We start from the raw sequence: 23,954 nt of genomic DNA, 5'->3' as shown, positions 1-23,954 counted from the left end.
GTCGGACATGACTGAGCGACTTCACTTTCACTTTTCACTTTCATGCATTGGAGAAGGAAATGGCAACCCACTCCCGTGTTCTTGCCTGGAGAATCCCAGGGACGTAGGAGCCTGGTGGGCTGTCGTCTTTGGGGTCGTGCAGAATCGGACACGACTGAAGCGACTTAGCAGCAGCAGGACCCCCCCATATTTGAAAGGCCAGCAGTGTCTCCATTCCGCCTGGGGAAAGGCGAGACCCCTGGTATTCCCATCTCCATCCTCAGGACAGAGTTCCTAAAGAGAAGCTTCATGAGAATGGGGACCTATTCCCTACTGCAAAAAATCCTCTCTATAGAAAGGTAGTAAATGCTGGTGGATACAGTGACGGGGGTGAAGAAAGGACAGGGGTTGTGTGCACAGTTGGTCTGCTGAGCTCACCCTTTGTTTCCTGGCATCGGCATCTCATGGGTCATTTCAGCCTTGTAATTGCTGCTGCTTATTCAAAGGCAGCCCACTTTGGGACCTTGTGTATTTCCCCTTGAGGCGAAGCACAGCAGGATATCTAGACACGATCTGGGGGAAACAGAACTGGACTTGGTGTCAAGACATCCAGTGTAGCCTGACACTCACTAATCTGTGGAGTTCTGGAAAGCTATTTTGAGTGTCGTTTTAAGCTCATTTGCAGTTGGATCAGAAAATCTTTAACATCTAGTACAGCTTCTAAGTCTGAAGATTCCCCTCTGCCCCCAAAGGCACATAGGTGGGGACTTCCCTGGTGGTCCAGAGGTCAAGAGTTTACCTTCCATTGCAGGGAGTGTGGATTTGATCCCTGGTTGGAGATCAATAAACACTTAAAAATGGTCCACATTAAAAAAAAATCTTTAAAAAGGTACATTTTCGTAGGATTTTCTCAATTAATTTTAGACACATTTTGGTACACAAGAGATGGAATTAACCCCCAGAACAATAAAAAAGACCCAGCAGCTGCTGTCACCTTTGAAACTGATTTCCATCCTGACTCTTACTTCAAACCTTTATTCACACACAACAAATCAAAAATCTACATAAAAAGCAAAATGTACTTTTTATTTTCTCTATGATTATCGCCACTGCCACTGCTGATTTCTCCCCAAAGCCTTGTAATAATTACAGTCGCCTGGATTTCAGGCAGATCCCTAAGGGCAGAAAAGGGAGCCAATCAATCCAAAGGAACTAGTGAAATGGAATAACATTGCCCTATTCAGCCTTAGCCTGAAAAGTAAAATTTCTCTTTTTAGAGGTTAAATGAGCAGCTACAGTTTTCCCCCACGAAATAAAGAAGGCTGTCACACTGAACCTTGTATAGAAACACAACAGTAACAAACAAATTAGCAGAGAAAAAAAAAATAATAGCTAACCACGGCATACTTGAATAGGAAACACACACACACAATCAATTGCCTATCCTTTTAATATGGGATCACTGTATTAAGTCAAGTCAGGCTGGTTCCCTTGTCACCTAGCATGTGATGTTCAGATTGCCTTCTACCATTATCAGTGGCAGGGAGCTCAGGGAATCTGAGTTTGTTACAAGTCTAAGTCAAACTTAACAGGAAAGCTTTCATCATGAAAAGGTGTGATCCATCCCCAAAACAAAAGTGCTTGAAATGTAGCCATTCTTTGGATGAATAATTGAAAGTTTGTCATATAAAATATTACATACTGACACTTCAGGAGGTGACATTGTGACTTCACATTTACAATGGTGGATTCCCCCCCCCCCCTCATTTTAAAGCAGCCAATGAGGCAATCACTAATGGTTCAATTAAACCTGAAGGATCTAGAAGGTGGTAACTGTCTGACACCTACCATTGTTCCCATCCTATTAACTAATAAGTTAGTCTCTGCCTCCCTGTAACTCTTGCTGTTAATACAGTGGCTTATTTAGTTGTCACACAGAACATTATGGGTTTAAAAAGACTAGATTTAGACAATGGGGCAGCAGCAGGCCCACATCAACCCCACCCAGTTCTAGAGCAGAAAGCAGATCAAAGCTGCCCCTGGGGCATTCCTTCCAATTTACAGGCTTACCTTATTATCAGAGCAGACAGATTTCTGCCCCCCGACCCAAAACCTCGCTGTACTCATTCCAGTATCAGGCCAGCGGACATTCAGCTCATAGTTTTTCTGCCAATATACCCTTCTTTTTCATCCCTACCCCATGTACCAACCCCCTTAAAAAATAGAAAATAACAAAGAAATCTAGAACCACGTCTCCCAAATCCCAAAATACAGTTTCATTGTGAAGTCACATGATACTGTGATTATTTGTATGTACACACAACTGATCGGATCAGCTAGTCAAAGATTGCTGGAGAGGAAGGGATTGCTCACTTGAGAAGTGGTCATTCAATCCAATTAGCTTAATCATTTGACCTTAACCAGCGTGATTCAGTTATTTGAATCATGAAGCAGCCAGAGTGGATTGAGCATTTGCAAATTGATCTTTTTCTCCGTGATTAACTTTAATGATGACATAAATAACAAATGTGATGCAAAACTGGATAAATCGGTGACTTTCTAAAGAAGTCTTGTTTTCCAGGATGTGTGAAGTTTACTCTGAGTAATAAATCCAATTGAAATATTTATTGAGCATTTCTAAGTTCAAGATGCTCTATTAGACACTGAAGCAGCACACAATGACTCAGACCTGGTTCCTGGCCTCCAGTTTTCAGTCTTAAGCAGAAGATGTATATGTAAACAGGTATTCATAATGCAAAGAAAAGCACAAGGTACAAAATGAAGTCACAATGATATACAGTGGAAGCAATTAATTTTGAAGGGAGAAAATCAGAAATGGCCCGGGCTGGCCTTTGGAAGGTAAGGAGAACAATTAGAGGTAGCAGAAAAAAATGCCTTCAGGGCCAGCCAGGCAACAAAAATCTGAGGAACACTAGAGAGCTAAAGCCAGTGGCAAACAGTACCATCAATGCCCCACTGAAAAGGTTTCAAAGTCAATTTTAAAACTTTCTCGACAAACCAAAATATAGCTGTGGGTCTGATTCGGCCTTCCTTGGTCACACACACTTTAGTTAGTTATAAACACAATGATCAAGAAACCACTGCTGATAAAGAAGTGAAGCAAGGCAAGGGCCAGGGACGTGTCTGCTCTCCGACTGGCAATCTTCCTCTCACGGTCCACTTCTCATCTTAGTCCAGTGACCTCTGGCATTTTAGATCAAAGGTGTTTAGAAGAATTGAGCCTCCCACACTGGAACCCATCATTCAAATTTCTTTCCTATTAGTTCTGATCTTGCTCCCCTTGTTGTTCAGTTGCTAAGTCACGTCTGACTCTTTGTGACCCCCATGGACTGCATCATACCAGGGTTCCCTGTCCTTCACTATCTCCCAGAGTTTGTTCAAACTCATGTCGATTGAGTCAATGGTCCCTTAGGGAGGATAACAGGCCTTCACCCTGAACCTATTCCCTGCTCAAAGTAACCCAGACTTTAGGACAGAACTTCTGATGCATTCCTAATCCTTAGGTTTGTCATCAGTCAGTTATCCAGCCAGATCAGAGCTCCAGAGACTCTTCAGAATTAGTGTTCTGCCTTCTTTGTTTCTCTCCTCCACCTACAGTCCGAGGAGCTGCCCAAACCCCAGCCTAATGAAGTGAATGCTGCCCCCTGGCGACAGGTTTCCCTGATGCCAACTGCCTACAAGTCTCTTTTATCTCTGAACACTGCTGCTATGCTTCTGCACACATCAGGACTGGCCAGGACTTCCCCAATTGTTTCTTGGCTGATACTTGGGTGAAGAATCCTGTCCATCAATCTCAGCCTCCTCAGCATCTACAGAAAGTCCATCCCAGCAAAACTAGACCAATCCTGGGGGCATATCTGTTTCTAGGACTTAGCGCTCTCCTCTTTTGACCCATTCTGCCCTTGTTGACAAAGCCAAGCTGAGGTATTCTCTGAGGTGCAATGAACTTTGATCTATTCAAAACATCAAGTACCTAAGTCGTTCAATAATGAGGCATTGCATCCTGCCAGGTACCAGGCCCTGTTTGGGGGAAGACAGCCATGAATAAGACAGACACAAACCCTTCCCTTATGGAGCTGACATTTTTATAGGAGAGAAAGACAAAAAATGCAATTAATAAGGAAAATACATAGTGTATTAGGTAGTGGTAAGCACTAAGGAAAAAAGTAAGCAGAGAAAGAGAACATAAACTTCCCTAGGGTTGGGGAAGCCAGGGGAACCTGTCTGAGATGGTGAAACTTGAGTAAAGACCCTAAGGACACGAGGAAGATACCAGGGGGCTTCTCAGGAAAATCAATATAGGCAATGAGACAGCAAGTGGAAAGGTCCCAAGGTAGGGCTATCTCTAATACTTTCGTGACCTCTTAGGAGGCCAGGGCATTGGAGCAGAGGGACTACAGGATCATATGGGAAAAGCAGCTTACAGGTCATAAAAAGGACTGGGGCTTTGCTCCAGTGAGATGACAAACCATTGGAAAGTCCCAAGCAAGGGAGTAACAGGCTCTGAATTAATGTCTTCAGTTTGCCCGTTGGAGGCAAATTGTGATCCAGGTCCAAGGCGAGGGTAGTCTGGACCAGGTAGGCACTGGATTCATGTAGTTACTCCAAAGAGGGCTTGAAGGGAGGTCATGAAAACATCCAGATGAAGGAGGCTTTGAATAATATGCCAACAAGTTGAGACTTTATTTTCTCCAGGGTGGACAGAAAATACAGAGCTTAAATGTTTTAGAAGAATGTTTTTTCTGCAGAGTTTAAATATTTTTAGAAAAAGAACTCTGGCAAAAATATCAAAGGTGATTTGAAGGGCTCCCTCGTGGCTCAGATGATAAAGCAGGAGACCAAGGTTCGATCCCTGGAGGAAGGAATGGCTACCCACTCCAGTATTTTTGCCTGGAGAATTCCATGGACAGAGGAGCCTGGCAGACTACAGTCTATGAGGTCACAGAGAGTCAGACATAACTGAGTGACTAACACACTTGAAGAGAAGAAAAGGAAAAGAGAGATGTTCGCAGGCCCTTGTGCTGGACAAGGCAAAAGGTAATGCAGAGCCTGAGCAGGAGAGAAGCAATGTTCAGAGAAAGACTTTGAAGATACGACATAGCAAGATCTTTGAGGACAAGAAAGAAGGTTTTAATAATCTTCCTATTCCCAGTGTCTACCACAGTCCCTGGAACACAGAGACACTGAAAAACACATTCATGTATTTATTAGAAACTATTTGTTGAATAGCTTTAAATAGCAAAATATATTGGTCTATTGGTTTCCTAGGGTTACCTTAGCAAATTACCACAAGCTTGGTGACTTCAAACAACAGAAATTTATTCTTTCAGAATTATGGAGGCCAGATATTTGAAGTCAAAGTGTTGGCAGGGCCATGCACCCTCCAAAGACTCCAGGGGGAAATCTTTCCTTGCTTTTTCTAGCTTCTGATGACTCCTGGCATTCCTTGGCCTGTGTCAGCATAAATCCAATCTCTACCTCTCTTTTCACATAGTCTTCTCCCTTTCATCTCTCAATGTCTTCGTTTTTGTCTAGGTTTAGGGCCCACCATAATCAGGATGGTAACAATAATTCATGATGCTGTCAGATCTTTAATTATATTTGCAAAGACTCTATTTCCAAATAAGGTTATAGTCACAGCTACAAAGGGTCAGGGCTTGGACAATATCTTCTTAGGAACACTATTCAGCCCACGACCCATAGATTTGGGCTCCCCTGATCACTCTGTGGTAAAGAATTCACCTGCCAATGCAGGAGACATGAGTTGCATCCCTGGGTGAGGAAGATCCCCTGGAGAAGGAAATGGCAACGCATTCCAATATCCTTGCCTGGAAAACCCCATGGACAGAGGAGGCTGGCATGCTTTAGTCCATGGGGGTTGCAAAAAAGTTGGACACGACTTAGTGACTAAACAACAATGACACTTAGATTTATAAAGGTATGATTCTAGAATTAAACTGCCCAATTTAATCCCTATTTATACCATTTAATATCAGTATTTCCTTGAATAAGTTATTTATCCCCTCTGGACCTCAGTTTTCTCATCTGTGAAATAGGGTTAATAGTATGTTTTTCTTAGAGCTATTGTTAGGCTTATGAACCAACCTATAGCAAGTAATTGGCCCACAGAAAATACTCACATTTTTTTATTCTTCTTATTATAAAATAATGATATGAGCAGCCAAGCTTCCAGAGGTAGAGACACAGCACCTGTGTTGTGTGAGACACATCTTAAGGAATGTGACAACGTTAACCAGATACAGAAAGAGACTGGGGTGTGGGGGAGGAAGGAGTGGTAAGTATGGATGTGGGTTCTAGGCTGAGGTGGCAATATTTGCAAAAGTGTGGAGACTAGATATATGAGAGTATCGTCCATTTAGGGAACTATCAACAGCTTAGTGTATCTGTTAGGAAGGGCACAAAGAGAACATAGCCAGAACAACAGTGGAGAAAACAAGCAAAAGTCAGACTGTGAAAGACCTCGGATGCCCTGCTAAAGAGTCGGAATCTATCTTGGAAGCAGTGAAGAACCATAAGGAGTGGGAAAAGAGTGTCATGGAGAGAATGTGCCTACATTTCAGAGCCATGTCTGCAGCTAATGAAGACCAGGGTCTCCAAATGTTGACTTATTACCTATCACATAAGTGAGCATGGGGGACATACCCCAATGCTTGTATATACATTTGTTTATTAGCATATTTATTTTATCCATGAATGTACTAATAATAAATCAGTGTAAAAATCTTTAAAAATAATGATATATAGGTATTTTAACTTTAAATAAGTTATTTCATTATCAGCTCAAAAAAAATTGTAGCCACTTACAAATTACCATTAATAATACTATTTTGGTGAAAATATGTGATTCAATATTTTATTAATTTGAAAATATTCATTTAACATTTTGGGAGACAGTGATTCAAAGGTCTGATTTGAAATTCATCCTAATTGGATACATAGTTACAACGGCTCTTATAACCTCATAAACACACCGTGGAGTCGACTTTTGGCCCTGCTTACTGAATCATGACAGTCACTTCTCAGTCCCCACTGTCAATTTCATATTTGTGAAATTCAGTTTGGAAAATTAATGGGAAGGTACAGCATTTGTATGTTCTTAACAAAGGTATTCAGACACACACACAAAAATCTATTTTTTTGGAAGATTTTCAGAACCAGTTAGAAAATTCCATTTCTAAAATATTTAATTGAACAGATATGAAAATTGTTATATATGGCACATATATTGCTTTTGACAAAATATTATATAACAGGAATAAAAAGAATGAAACATAAATGAAAAAATTTATATTCAGAGTATCTTTTCACAGCATCAATTTCTTTCAAAAGTGTTACTTTGTTAATAATTGTTACTATGTCCCTTTTAACATGACACATTGAATTTGTGTATTATTTCAAAAATATCTGCTGGTTAATAAATTGCTGACAGATAGATACTTTCACAGTCAATATGGTCTATATGTTTCTTTGTTCTAATGGAAAACTGCCATACATATTTAAGTCAGACAACATTTAAGTATTTGTTATAAGATCAAGAGTGAGCTTTGGTGTAAAATACTTTTATGGTTATGCCCCATCTTATTAACAAAGAACCATAAAGAGTTAGCTATTTAGATAGTATCCATTTATCTAAGAGGAAAAAATGGAAACTGTGTGTTCTTCTGAACCAAGACCAAGAAAAATGAAGTTTATCCCCAAGACCACCAGATCCTAAATAGAGGTGCTAGCTCACCTATATAATATATGCTAAGATGTTTAAGTAATTCTAACCATTATTTCATTACTTACATTTGGACTATGTAATAGGAGATAAAAGGTTTTCAAGGGAAGCTTAAAGGCTGGTAGAAGAGATGTCTGTGGCAAGAATTGTATTTCACAAGGCCCTGTCCCCTACAGGGGGAAGGTTAAGGGGGTGCTCTTAAGGCAAGTGAAGCATATTTCAAGAGAACTACTCAGAGTCCTTTATATGGGTCATACAGGCTTTGAGGAACATGGGAACTGGTATTGACACATTCAAGATGCTCTGATGTCAGATCAAAGAAAAGAGGCTGCTTTGGGATGACCTGCTCATTTTGAGCTGTCAAGGCAATGGATGGTGAATCTCCCTTTGAGACAGACTGGGTCATCGTAGAGAACAGTGGAGCACCCACGGGCCAAACTCACAAGGACCACAGGAAGTGGATGAGAAGACTGGGGTAAGAGAAGAAGTAAAGAGAGCTGAGGGAAGGGAGAGATCTTATTTTGGACAATGGCTTAGAGTTTGAGTAGTAGATTGAACACTTTTTTTTTTTTTTTTTTTTTAACCAGAGAGTAACTAGAAAAGCTCAAGACTTCCTCCTGAAGTAAGGAAAAACAAGTCACAGCAAGTCTGCAGGGTTGGTCATCACAAAGAAGTCCATTCACCCCAACTTGCTAAGGAATGTCAGAGTCATTGCACTCTGACAACCAGGCTGGTAAAATGTGTTTCCTGAAACTAAAAGTCCTGGGCACACAATGGCTACTCAATAAATGCTTATTATTTGATTAAGGACTGTAAACACTTTAATGATCTTTATTCATTTAGTGCGTTGCTGGCAGAAGTTATATCTGCAACTTTTATTGAATACACTGGATCACATAGCTTCTGTCCTTTATGGCTTATTTTCCATTGGAGAAAACTTGTTTTCCTCAGCACAGACCAAATAATGAGGACCATAAAGCTTGCTCTTTTTAAAGCATTTATAGTAAAATAATTTAGTTCTCTGAGTTTGTACATTTCCCCCTACAGAACCAAGTTTTCTTTAGTAGGTTGTTCAACTAAATAATGTTGTAATGAATAATGAATAACAGCAATCTACTGCATACAAGTAGATTTTCTCAGACAGTTGCATATGGTAGGAAAGTGTTTGCAGAGAGAGCAGGCCTGGGGAATATTCAAAGTGTTCAATAATGCAAGAGCATAAAGATTGAAACTTTCTTTTGATTCAATATTGTTCGGAGTCTGGTGTGGCTGGACAGAGAATGAAAATGAACTTTTAAAGAACTGGAAATGGTACTGAGATGAAAAAGCTTACAATATAAAACATAAATTAATCTTTTGCCTAAATGAAATGAGAATAATTCTCATTTAAATCCCACTCTTGCTTTAAGACCCACCATGTGTCCCTCTTTCTCTGAGCAGCTCTCCCTGGCCTTCTAATCCTCTCGTCACAGTGCCCTGGCCCTCCTCTGAGCAGGTCCCCACACACACATTATCTATACCACAGCTGGCACTTTGTAGCTTTATCCTGAATTACTGGTTCCTGTTCATCTGCAAAGAGGACTGTTTCTCCAGCTACTTTTGTTTGTGTAGGTATATATTTACTTTAAAAAAAAAAAAGATGCAAATTTCCTCTGTGGTACCTAATGCCTCATGATTTGAATAAGCCTAGGGTTGGTTTGTTGATTAGATTTTCCTCAACTCTTTTAGTTAATTGTCTTTGGATGGGCACTCTGGATTGGCATGGAGCTAAGCAAAGTATGGGAAAGGAGGGAGAGGACTCTGTCTATCCATAAACAATGTGGTTGAAAGTCAGAGATGTAAATAGACAGCTCTACTTGTCAATAGCCAAATGGAATCTTCCAGTAATGTTTTAAATGTGCTACATACTGAAAACAAATTAGAAGAGCTTACCAATGCCTACCTAAACATCATAACAGAGTTGTCAATAAGAAGGGATAATTTACAGAAAACATTGAGATGAAAATGAAATACATGAAACATTCAATAGTTAACTTCACCCCCAGTTTCTCTGAACTACTATCAATTAAATACCCCCTCACTTACACTCTATCAGAGGATAATGACAATATTGCAACTGTACATTAATGTAGCTTAAAAAATTGAATAAGGTGATACAAATGTGTTTTGCCCAGAATTGATTTGCCCTATATCCACAGGCTATGTAATGCCATCAGAAATTCAGTAATACATAACTGTACATACATACAGATATATACACACACACACACACACACACACACACACACACACACACACCTGTTGAGCTTAAATCAGCCAATTTAATTTCATGTCAAGATGATTGTTTCTATTTAAAAATTTTAGGAGATGTTCTGGATTTTTTACACTTCAATTAGTTGAGTATAATTTAACTTTTTACAGCTTTGGACTGCAAGCCTTCTAGGATAGAGTCCATTATTCCTTGCGTAGATCTACAAAGGCCAACTTGAGTGCTTATCACACAAAAGGCTCTTTCTAATTGTTGCAGGCTGAATGGAGAACAGGACAATAGCGGATGGGGAGAAAATGTGTCGAATTCTGAATTACTTTAAGAAGCCTCTCTGAGTCTACTCCTTCAGTGCCTTACCTTGTGAAATCAACAGAAAAAAATGAGAGGCTTCTATTCTTAAAGCAAACAAAGAAACAGATGTGTTCAGCCTTCATACTTTTTTATTTTTTTAATCTTTGCCATCCTTTATCTTTGTGCTGGGTGACAGTTCTTTCTTCAGTGTGGAAAGAAACAAGTTGTTTTAGTAATTAACCATCCTCGGGTTCTTTTCTTCTTCAGATATTCTCCAAGTCATGCATGTTCTTATTGTGGACAAATCACTAAAAACTAAACCAACAAAGAATAAAAGACTGAAGTGAAAATAAACTAATATTCCTTGACCTCACCTACTGGAAGAATATTGTTTTGTGAAACGATTGCTGTGGAAACAGAAAATCATTACTGGTTAAAAGCCTGAGAAGATGCTTCAGAGGTAAAGGTTATGGACATAGGAGGATGATAAAAATATTTGTACATAATACATTGTGTCATAAGTGGCTATGTCTCTCTCATTTGCACATCTAACTCTTTTTGAAAGGTGAAGATGCTCTTTAATGAAAGCAGTTCCTAAACAATTCCAGTTGAAATCACGGTCTTACTATTCCCCTGAGAATTACTTCATGTTCTATAAAAAACACACACATTTCTAGGTTGTGATTTTCTAAGTGTTTATAATATTTTCTTTTGAGACGAGGAGAGCGGTTTTGTTCTAGTCAAGGCTATGAATCAAATCTCTTGACCAGTAACAGTCCACCATGGGTAGATAAGACTACCACATTCAGGGGTTCATTCATTCACATTCCCCAGATCTCACAGAGCAAGGCTCACGTGTGATCCAGAGCCCTGTCAGCGGGGACATTTTCTGAGCTCTGCCACTTATATACGATGTGCCCTTGGGCAAAGTATTTGCTCTCTCTGACCTCAGATTTTTCATCTGATGGGGCCAAAACAACGCAGCCCATCCCATACACAACATACAGGTATTGTCAGGGTAAAGTTAGTAAATGCATGAATGCTTAGAAAAGTACCAAGCCTATAGTTAAGCCCTAACAACCTACTGATTATTATCACTGAGGCTGGGCCCCAGCCCAGTTTTCCTGACTACATCCCAAGTGACATTTGCCTCTGCTACTCTTAGCCCAGTGGGTTTCCCAGGTGGTGCTAGTGGTAAAGAACCCAACTGCCAAGGCAGGAGATGTTAGAGACATGGGTTTGACCCGTGGAAGATCAGGGAGATCCCCTGGAGAAGGAAATGGCAACCCACTCCAGTATTCTTGCCTGGGAAATCCCATGGACAGAGGAGCCTGGTGGGCTATAGTCCACAGAGTCACAAACAGTCGGACACGACTGAACACATTTAGGCACTGTTAACCCAAATGGAGCTTTCTTGAGATTTCTAGAATCCTACTTGCTTCCTGTCTACTTGCCTAATGTAAAGTACATTTCAAGACTCTTCATATAGTCTGAGGTCCCCCTAAGTGTCAGAATCATACAGAAGGATAAAACTTTTGTTCACCACAGACCTCAAAACTGCCAAAGATCAGTTCCCAGTTTTGCTGTGTTGGCCATATGCCTTTGGAAAGGTATACACATTTTCTGCATACCAGTTTTCTTATCTATAAAATGGGTAAAATCATAGCCACCTCTCAGAGGGCGACTGTGAAGGGAACGTTGACTTAGTGATGCAAAGCACTCATCCTTGTAGCCCAGGCCAAGCACAATGTAAATGGTCAAAAATCTTAGATGGAGACAAGAGACAAAAAATGCAAATTCTTTTGTGAAACCCAGTGAATTCCCACCTAAGCCAATGCCCTGGGAGCCCTTCCTTCCCCAAACTGGAATAAATCATAGAGACAGAAATTTCTTGTCACCTCTATGAGCTCCTGCTCTGTGGTGGTCCTGGGACTTTGTGAAGCCACATGGGGAAAGGATGTCCCATAGCATGAAGGGCAGAGAGGATACCTTGCAGAGCAAGGGGAGCTCAGACACCCCAGCAGCCCCTCAGAATCCTGTGCTGCACAAGATCTGAACTTGGAGGAGGTTGTGCTCTCAGTCAGGAATTTTCATGGAAACTCTTCACTCAATCACCCATTTGTTTTACACTATGTTGGATGCTGTGGGAAATGCCAAAAATCAAAACACCAATCCAGGTTCTTGAAAGAAAATTCCTGGGGTATGCAACCAACCAACGGATACCAGTTCCAGTAGGAAGCTCATGGAAGTTTAGCGCGCAATCTCCCACTACTTGTCCTCAGAAACCATCCAGAGAAACAAAGATAATGGATAAAACCACAAATTTTTCAGTGAAGGTGGGGTTCAGATAATATCCACAAACTCCAGGTTGTGAGCTGGTATTCTTCAAGTTTCATCTGACAAGCAAGCCTATGCCAGAAGTTATGAATGTGCTCTAGCAAAAAATAAGGAGTTTGGAAGGGGTCTTCGTTCAGTTCAGTTCAGTCACTCCATCATGTCCGACTCTTTGCAACCCCACAAACCACAGCACGCCAGGCCTCCCTGTCCATCACCAGCTCCGGGAGTCCACACAAACCCATGTCCATCAAGTCGGTGATGCCATCCAATCATCTCATCCTCTGTTGTCCCCTTCTCCTCCTGCCCTCAATTTTTCCCAGCATCAGGGTCTTTTCCAATGAGTCAACTCTTCGCATGAGGTGGCCAAAATATTGGAGTTTCAGCTTCAACATCAGTCCTTCCAATGAACACCCATGACTGATCTCCTTGAGGATGGACTGGTTGGATCTCCTTGCAATCCAAGGGACTCTCAAGAGTCTTCTCCAACACCACAGTTCAAAAGCATCAATTCTTCGGTGCTCAGATTTCTTTATAGTCCAACTCTCACATCCATACATGACCACTGGGAAAACCACAGCCTTGACCAGACGGACCTTTGTTGGCAAAGTAATGTCTCTGCTTTTTAATATGCTGCCTAGGTTGGTCACAACTTTCCTTCCAAGGAGTAAGCGGCTTTTAATTTCATGGCTGCAGTCACCATCTGTAGTGATTCTGGAGCCCAGAAAAATTAAGTCAGCCACTGTTTCCACTGTTTCCCTATCTATTTGCCATGAAGTGATGGGACCAGATGCCATGATCTTAGTTTTCTGAATGTGAAGGGGTCTGGGGATAGGCAAGAGCCACAGGAGACATGGGTTTGATTCCTGGGTTGGGAAGATCCTCTGGAGAAGGAAATGGCAACCCACTCCAGTATTCTTATCTGGAGAATCCCATGGACAGAGCAGCCTGGCAGGTTAGAGTCCATCAGGTTGCAAGAGTTGGATATGACTTAGCGACTAAACCACCACCACCACCACCACCACCACCAGGGATAGGAGAGGTCAGAAAATTCCAGGAAAGGACGTGTCTCTGAAGGAGAGTGTCTCCCCAGAGAGGGGCTGCTGTGAGCAGAACTGAGGTGGCACAGGGCACTCTCAGATACAGAAACAGAGAGAGATGATCCAGAACATATCCAGAGAAACCCAATGAGGGCAGATCTCTGAAAGATTCTTCCAAAATACCTTCTAAAAGTAGATGTCCCTTTGGGGGGCAAGGACTGTATCCTGTGACAGTGTGAAGAAGCAGGGTGGCCCTGGGCTCCCCTGAACTGGGCAGAGGTGCTGTGGTCAGGGAGAGCAAACCCAGGGCAGAAGGAAGCCACTGGGGCTCATCTGCATTTGTTGACCAACTGCAGAGCAAGAGCAAACACTTAACTATGTGCTGGGCACTCCTCTAAGCACCTCTACATATTAGCCCATTTAATCACAACAATCCTAAGATTCAAGTTCTCTTTTTATCTCATTTTACTGATAAGAAAGCTGAGGCACAAGTTTTCCCAAGATCATCAGCTAATAAGCGACAAACCCAGTACTCAACCCAGGAATCCTGATTCCAGATTTTGTGCTCTGATTCCAGATTCTGTGCTCTGATCCCCTATCCTGTAAGGCATCCAGAAGGTAGGGAGAGGGATGGAGGAGTACTTTGCACAATTTAAGGAGAGTCTTTTTCTTATCTCTGGAGCGAGAGAAGTCAAGTCCTTGAGGTGTAAACCCTCAAAGTGCCTGGATACTCCAACACCACAGAATACTTCTCCTGGTCCAGAAAAACAATGAATATTAAGAAAGGAATATAGTTCATATGTAAACAATGGAAACAGTGAGAGACCTTATTTACTTGGGCTCCAAATTCACTGCAGCATATTAAAAAAGCAGAGACATTACCTTGCCAACAAAGGTCCGTCCAGTCAAAGCTGTGGTTTTTCCAGTAGTCATGTATGGATGTGAGAGTTGGACTATAAAGAAAGCTGAGTGCCAAAGAATTCATGCTTTTGAACTGTGGTGTTGGAGAAGACTCTTGAGAGTCCCTTGGACTGCAAGATCCAACCAGTCCATCCTAAAGGAAATAGTCCTGAATATTCATTGGAAGGACTGATGCTGAAATTGAAATCCCAATACTTTGGCCACCTGATGGGAAGAACTGACTCACTGGAAAAGACCCTGATGCTGGAAAAGATTGAAGGTGGGAGGGGAAGGGGATGACAGAGGATGAGATGGTTGGATGGCATCACCGACTCAATGGACATGAGTTTGAGTAAGCTCTGGGAGTTGGTGATAGGGAAGCCTGGCATGCTGCAGTCCATGGGGTCACAAAGAATGGGACACAACTTAACGACTGTACAACAACAAAATCCAAAAATTATAAAAGAAAAGATTGATACTTTGAACACAGAAATTAAAAACTTCCACTTGGCAAAACAAACAAAAAGAACTTTGCAAGCAAAGACAAATGTGGGAAAATGCAAACAACTCACACACTATTAAAAGGGATAATGTCCCCAATATTAAAGAGACCCTAGAAATCAGTAAGAAACGGACAATCAACCCAGAAGAAACATGGGCAGAGACTATGAATAGACAGTTAACAAAAACAAACAAACCTAAAGGCAATATAAATGAAATCTACATGTACAAAAAGACATCCAATCTCATTCATAGTAAGAGGACATAAATTTGAAATACTCTGGCATATCATTTTTACCTGTCAACTTTGCAAAACCAACATTTTGACAGGGTACTTCATTGACAAGACGGTAGGAAAAAGGGCACTCTCCTGCATTGCTGGTGGGAGTGCCTGTGAGGGCATTTGGGGGGCAAATTTAACAAAACGATGAATACATTTAGCAGCTGACCCAGAAATTCGAACCCTGGCGATTTATCCTACACATACAACAGCACACATGGCAAATAATGTATACATAGACCTATTTTCTGCAATATTGGTTGTAATCACACACCTTTGGAAACTGACCAGGTGTTTTTCAGTCTAGAGCTAATTACATTCACTATGATACACACACAGGAACAAGTATGAACTGTTTGTTCTTATTTGTCATCTCTAGGGCACATGGGATTGGAAATGAGACAGAAGGAATAGAGGTGAGAGTCATGCTTCTCATTATTTCTCTTGTTACATTTTTTGATAATTTTTGGTATTATGTACTTAGATTTTTACATTTGTTTTCTTTCAAGTGTGGAGACTTAAAAAAAAAATTTTATAACATTGACTTTTTGAAGAGATCCAGCCAGTTTTTCTTTTAAATTCTGCAAATGCATTACTTTTTCCAGACTAACAAATTAAATTAAAATCTAGAGCCCATAACAGGAAATATCTAAAGACCAATTAAAAAACATGAACAAGGACCAATCTTAGTAATATTTCAGATCCTATTTTAAAACCTGAACATTCAATAAATGAAATGCCACTGCAGAGAAAAAGTGAGTAGATAGTTTTTAAAACATTTGCCTCTTTGGAAACTGGAGAAATAGACACTGGTTAAAATGGCAGCAAAATGACAGAAACTCAGATTTATTGGCAGAGACCAAGCATGTGGGCCAAATCTGCACATTTCCCCTCCGTGTCTGGGGTCAGCGGCTCTCTCACTGAGGCCTCTCTAGCCATCTCTAACCAGCTGCAGGAAGCAGAGGTAGCAAAACCTGCTTGGGCCTTAAATCACTCGCATGCCTCTCAGAACAATTACCTTCCTTTTCTCTCCTGACCACACATGAAGCCTAGAGGCTCAGAAGGTAAAGAATCTGCCTGTAATGCAGGACACCCAGGTTCAATCCCTGGGTCGGGAAGATCCCCTGGAGAAGGCATGGCGACCCACTCCCGTATTCTTGCCTGGAGAATTCCATGGACAGAGGAGCCTGGCAGGCTATAGTCCATGGGGTTGCAAAGAGTAAGATACCACTGAGCAACTAGCAATTTCAAAAAATTTTACACATGAAGACTCAGAGATCAGGCTTTCATATCTATGGAATCCTCTCCCTTTGAAAGGAGTTTTGAATGTCTCCAGGCTGGGATCCTCCAGGCTCTCACTTTCTGGCCAAGAATGTAACCTTTTCTCTATGAACAGTATCCTAAGGATGCCACAAGAAAGACAATTAATATGACAATAAATGCATTATGCACTCAGAAAAGAGAGACTTTGGAATATAAGCCTCATTAAATTTTCATTATTTACAGATGAAGCAGTCTGAATTACCTTGTAGGTGTTTGGGGTTTTTTCCTTCACATTTTTTTTTGTTTCTTCCATTATTCTGCATGCAATGGTTTTGTCATTTTAAGTGCCCAAATTTACAACAAGCATTTAATTATTTTGACAGTATATAGCGAAATATGCATCTAACACAAGGCAGAAGCCTTAGTTTTACAAAACCCTTCCTGTATTGTCCAAGAGAGAAATCTTAAAATCTGAAAGTCTAGTTGGTAAATAATGCCAAGGCCATTAGAAAATAAAAAGGATATGTAGAATTCAGTCTTTTTTTTATTGTTCCCATTAACAGTCAATGTGGTAACAAAATATAATGCTGTAAATCCTACGGAGTTAAGCAAATAAAAAGGCCATAATAAAGGTCAATTTTACTGCCATCAATTTGCAATGATGGGACATGTGGTTGCCAAAGGAAGCAACAAATGCAACCCAGAATGATGGCATTCCCTGGGAAAAAAAAAAATAGCACTTCTTGCTATTATGGCAAGAAGTGCTTTGAAGAGATTTACACTGAACCTAACACTTAGCTCTGCTCCAAAATAATGTGAATTCTTTACGAATTGCACCAAAGCTGTGCAAGGCAGTGCCACCATGAAATGGAGTTGCTATACAGAAGATGCAGAAGTTATAATGTGTATTTGAAATATATGCAAAAATAAAGAGGAAAAGTGGTAGTTTTGTGAACAGTTAGTGCTATCCATAATTACAACGTGCAAACAAAGTAACCACCGGGGCACAACTGCACAATAACAAGATTTGGAGATATTAATCCTTCTCTGAAATGGCAAGGATGCAGTTTTTATAAAACAACAGTCGAAACAAGAGCACAAAATAGAAAGAGGGAGACGGTTGCTTTTAATTTCAGGGTTTTTAGGTTGGAAAACTGAAAACTAAAATACCAGAGAAGCATTAAAATACCTGAGTGATGCTATGACCGCTAACCGCCCGCTCTTCTGAGCCTTCACTTGCTCTATCTCCCAGTTGAAAGTGGGCTCGTAGGAAGGATACGCACATGCTCTGCTTTAATTTATGTTTACATTCAGAACCATTTGTAAACCAGAGAGAACTTAGAGCAGATATTTATTTGTACATCTGGCTGCTGGGCCAGTAATGGTAATCTTCACACTAAATACTAGTCCAGTCAAGAAACACAACATGCTACATGGGGTTAAAAATGACAACCAAGCAAGAGAAGGAACTTCTGTCAAGGAAGTCGGAGGAAACTTTTAAATGCCTTGAGCTTCTCTTCATAATTAACTGTTTCCTAGATTATAAAATGCATGTTCAGTATAGAAATCAAGAAATATAAAAATTTATCTGTAACACCACTACCAAGAAATGAATACTGCAATATTTTAGTGTAGTTGTATCTTTCTAGGATATTTTTCCATCTATATATAGGTATGCATGCTCAGTCACTCAGTCGTGTCTGACTCTATGTGACCCCATGGACTGCAGCCTACCAGGCTCCTCTGTCCATGTGATTTCCCAGGCAAGAATATTGGAGTGGGTTGCCATTTCCTTCTTTTATATATATATACACACATATATATATATGTGTGTGTGTATATATATATTATTATATATATGTGTATATAGATGTGTGTGTATGTGTGTGTATATATATGTGTGTGTATATATATACACACACACACATATATATATACACAAACATATCTGGGATCATAATTTCTATTACTGTCCACATCATGATTTAGTGAATTCTGTTTGTATTTATTCATTAAATATATGTTAAGCATCTACCATGGGACCCGCTGTTATAGGTGCTAATGTAGCAAAGATGATCAAAGAACATTTGCTGACTTCAAGGAGTAAAATGATCACTATGGTGCATATAGAAGGCTGAGCACTGAAGAATTGGTGCTTTCAAACTTTGGTGATGGAGAAGACTCTTGACAGTCCCTTGGACAGCAAGATCAAACCAGTCCATTCTAAAGTAAATCAACCCTGAATATTCATGGAAAGATTGATGCTGAAGCTGGAGCTCCCGTACCTTGTCCACCTGATGCAAAGAGCCAACTCATTGGAAAAGACCCCGATGCTGGGAAAGATTGAGGACAGGAGGAGAAGGGGACGACGGAGGATGACATGATTGGATGGCATCATCGACTCAATGGACATGAGTCTGAGCAAACTCCGGGAGATAGGGAAGCCTGGCATGCTGCTGTCCATGGGGTCACAGTCAGACACAGCTTAGCGACTGAACAACAACAACAATGTGGGGCCTAAAATAATTTGTATCACACTGTGTGTAAGTGGTTGCCAATTTCAGAAGAGAGTGGTGACCACTTTCTAGATCATGTAGGTAAAGCTTCACAGGGGAAGTAACAACCGATACTGGGTTTGGGAGGATGAACAGAAGTTAACAGGGCAATCACATGGGGACGAGAATTTTAGACAGAGGTAAGAACATGGATAAAGATATGGAGACAGGAAGTGATGGTGATGTTGCCACAAAGGAAGTATTAAGTCTCCTTCAATTTGTAAAAATTGCTCACTGTAATACTTACAGACACTTGGAAAAGTGGTGTGACCCAGCTTTCTCTAATCAGTGTACCTCTCCCTTTATTCATCATGTATAACTTTATAAACACAGTTTTATTTATACTTCACATTACTTTTGAGTGTGGCCATGCCATCTGGTTAGGGAAGAGAGACTATGATGTCAAAAACAAGAAAAAAGATCACAAGAAACAGGTAGATTCTGAACATTTTAAACAAATATTTTATATCTATTGAGAAGAGAGATATAATTTAGCACTCTGATTTTTATTCTAAAGTATAGTGGTTCTAATAATTAAAAAGAGGGAAAGAAATTCTAAAAATATAACTCTAGCCGGAAATGTAATAGATTCCCAAATACATAGCGTGTTCAAGGTTATCCAAAGCACATTATCAACTCTTGAAATTCACAGACTATAGCATAACAGATAGTGATGCATCTGGAAGGGCTGTGTGGGATTAGGTGTGAAGAAGTCTTATGAGACTTTTGAACCTTCAGATCAAAGCCATACACACTCATCCGTCGGCATCCTTGGGGGCTGGTTTAAGTGCTTTCCAATGATAGTAAAATCTGAAATGGTCGAACACCATAGTCAGCTCTCTGCCTCCTTGGATTCAGTCAACTTCAGATTATAATTTAGAACCTGAAGTACTTCAGAATTTATTGAAAAAATAGTTGTAAGAGTCAACTGTCTAACTATGTCTCTGTCTTCCAAGTCTCCTTGGAGCTAGGAATTTATCATTTGACTACCTCCTAGGAGATATTTCACCTGACTTTGGAGGTCTTACCCCTAGACAGTAACTTCAGTCTGTTTCGAGATGTGACACCCTGACTTTGAGGGTTTCCTCTCAGTCACAATGATATTGGGTTCCCTGTACAGGTGGTAACCTGCCTGCTGTTCCAGAAAACCTCCATCGTTTCACTGGACCCCTCTGAAAAGTACTGACGATATATTTAGTATAAATCAGACCCACAGACCAGAGCAGAGCGTGTCCAACAATGACATAACAAGTAAAATATTTACCATGCAAGGAGCAAATGTAAGGTCCCCACAAATGACACATGATGTTGCAAAATTACAATCTGGATTCACACACCACTGTTCTGAGAACTAGGCCAATCCATCTTTCAGTCTTAAAGGAAGCTGTACTGGCAACATTCCACCAGGTCGGGAGCCATGCAAATACCTCCCTGTACTCCAAGCCATGAAGCGTGATAGAGAGCTACTATCCCTGGATTCCAGGGAACACATTCATAAAGCATAACAGAGCGATTCCAACAATGAAACGGCAAGCAAGCCGATGCTCTTCTCTGATAAGAGGCACCCACTACTGCATTTGTCAATTTAATAGGAATCACTTTAAGCTTTTAGTGCCTGATAAGGGAATTAAATTTTACTTAGTTATTGCCATAGAAACTAAAGAGTTTGCAGAGATATTCGACATTTGATTTCTTAATCACATCCTCCTAAATGTTACTTTCAAAAACCAGCATTGGTTTTCAAAGACTGGGAGCTGGGAGCAGGAAGAGCCTGACGGAAAGAAAGGAGTTACTGTAAACTGCCTGAGTCTATTAATCAGCTGATGTTTTAAAAATTAATGTGTTTATTATCAACTCGTTTCAAAACAGAAATGTGCCAATATGCATGTATACATAAGCTGCTTCCAGATTCCCACTTGTGGTAAACATGCCTAAATATTTTTCAAGCTATAAAAGGAAACCCAAATAAATACCAGCTGTGCAGGTTTATCTAGGAAGAGAAAAAATATGGAAAGAAGAAAAAGAATGCACTGCTATATCATTAGTGCAAAGTGAACCCAGAATTAGGAGTGATGAGTTCGGGTTAAAAGGACAGAGAAATAAACAACTCCTTGGTTCCACACTGGAATCTTGTCCTGGTCATCATCCAGATAGGGCTTCCCCCATGGCTCAGGGGGTAAAGAATCCACCTGCAAAGCAGGAGACATAGGTTCGATCCCTGGATCAGAAAGATCCCCTGGAGGAGAAAATGGCAACCCACTCCAGTATTCTTGCCTGGAAAATCCCATGGAGAGAGGAGCCTGAAAGGTCAGAGTCTTAAGGGTTGCAAAGAGTTGGACACAACTGAGTGACTAAACTCATACACACCATCCATGTAGCTGACAGGAGAGTCACACAGGGTCTGTACTAGTGAAAAGGCCACTTCTACTTCTTAGTTTTTTAATCTTTCTCCTCCTCGTCTTCTTCTTTCTCCGTGTCTCTTTCTTTGTCTCTGTCTCAATCTTTCCGTTCCTCAGTATGCATGTGAGTCTGCATGTGTCTCTGTCTTTTCTATGCCTTTCTGTGTGTGTATGTGTTTCTGTGTCTGTCTATTGCTCTTTCTCTCCTTCCCTTTTTCTTTCTGTCTTTACAAGGCTCTCTCTCTCCTCTACTTCTCTGTTCCTAAGTCAGACTGACTTTTTCTGCTTCCAAATAAATAAAAGCAAACAAGAAACTCCTAGGCTTTATTTACATTACCTACCAGAGAACAAAGAATAATTAAGTTGAGTCCCAATTTTAGGCTCCCAAGAGAGCATCTAATGAATCCAGGTTTATATTTAACTCAAACATTTAAGGTCATGGAGGGCACATGGAGTGTCCCACTACAAACACGGTCTCACACCCTGGGAGAGGGAGGGACATGGGTAGTTCTCAGATAAGGGGGCAAGGGAAGGAGCCATCCCTCAGTGCCAGGGGCATCTCATACATGAAGATTTTCCCAATTAAGCCCATTCAAAAAGATGTTCCATCTAACACAAGTATATGCCACCTTGACACTTGTTAGTTGTCTTATCTTGAGAAGTTATTTTTCTCATTGTTAGTAATACCAACTACCCCATGGGACTGAAGATGGAATGTGTGAATATTACCCTTACAACACGAGTGAAGGTTGCCGCTTCTGGGGTTCTGATTTTATCCTTTATGCCAGACACAGAACAGGTACTCAGAAATCCCTGTTAATTCATCAATTGTGTTAATATTTCTATGGACCTGAGGACTCAAATGAATGTGTTCTATTTCTCATTCTATTCTGTAGAAGGGATTCTGGATGAAAAAGAGGAACCTATGGTCATATATCAAACATATAAGTAAGTAAAGGTAGAAGGGTTCAAGAGACTAGAAAGGGTTTGGGATTTTTCTTTTGCTAGGATGACATATTTCTACGATGAACACAGAGGAATAAATGCTATAGCAGACAGTGTTATGCATATATAAAATAATGTCACAAGTTTTTGACCCTGTGTTGATTCTGGAAGTCTCAAGAATTTTGAAAGAGGATTTGGCAATGTTTAGAGAAAGACCATAACACCATCTCCAAATCTGCCCAATATCTACAACCACACACACAAAACACACATATCCTTAGAGCATAGAAGCAGAAGATATTAAGAAGAACTGTACAAAAAAGATCTTCATGACCCAGATAATCACAATGGTGTGATCACTCACCTAGAGTCAGACATCCTAATGCGAAGTCAAGTGGGCCTTAGGAAGCATCACTATGAACAAAGCTAGTGGAGGTGATGGAATTCCAGTTGAGCTCTTTCATATCCTAAAAGATGATGCTGTGAAAGTGCTGCACTCAATATGCCTGCAAACTTGGAAAACTCAGCAGTGGCCATAGGACTGGAAAAGTTCAGTTTTCATTCCAATCCCAAAGAAAGGCAATGCCAAAGAATGCTCAAACTACCTCACAATTGCACTCATCTCACACATTAGCAGAGTAATGCTCAAAATTCTCCAAGCCAGGCTTCAACGGTACATGAACCGTGAACTTCCAGATGTTCAAGCTGGTTTTAGAAAAGGCAGAGGAACCAGAGATCAAATTGCCAACATCTGTTGGATCATCAAAAAAGCAAGAGAGTTCCAGAAAAACATCTGCTCTATTGACTAAGCCAAGGCCTTTGACTGTGTAGATCACAACAAACTGGAAAATTCTTAAAGAGATGGGAATACCAGACCACCTGACCTGCCTCCTGAGAAATCTGTACACAGATCAAGAAGCAACAGTTTGAACTGGACAAGGAACAACAGACTGGTTCCAAAATGGGAAAGGAGTATATCAAGACTGTATATTGTTATCCTGCTTATTTAACTTACATGCACAGTACATCATGTGAAAGGCCAGGCTGGATGAAGCACAAGCTAGAATCAAGATTGATGGGAGAAATATCAGTAACCTCAGAAATGCAGATGGCACCACCCTTTTGACAGAAAGCAAAGAAGAACTAAAGAGCCTCCTGATGAAAGTGAAACAGGAAAGTGAAAAAGTTGGCTTAAAAATCAACATTCAGAAAACTAAGATCATGGCATCTGTTCCCATCACTTCATGGCATATAGATGGGGAAACAACGGAAACAGTGACAGACTATTTCTCTGGGCTTCAGAAAAACTGCAGATAGTCACTGCAGCCAGGATATTAAAAGATGCTTGCTCCTTGGAAGAAGAGCTATGACCAACCTAGACAGCATATTAAAAACCAGAGACATTATTTTGCCAACAAATGTCAATCTAGTCAAAG

Source organism: Bos taurus, chromosome 21 (assembly GCF_002263795.3).
Source record: "Bos taurus isolate L1 Dominette 01449 registration number 42190680 breed Hereford chromosome 21, ARS-UCD2.0, whole genome shotgun sequence".
NCBI lineage: Eukaryota > Metazoa > Chordata > Mammalia > Artiodactyla > Bovidae > Bos > Bos taurus.
This window is presented reverse-complemented; position numbering follows the sequence as displayed.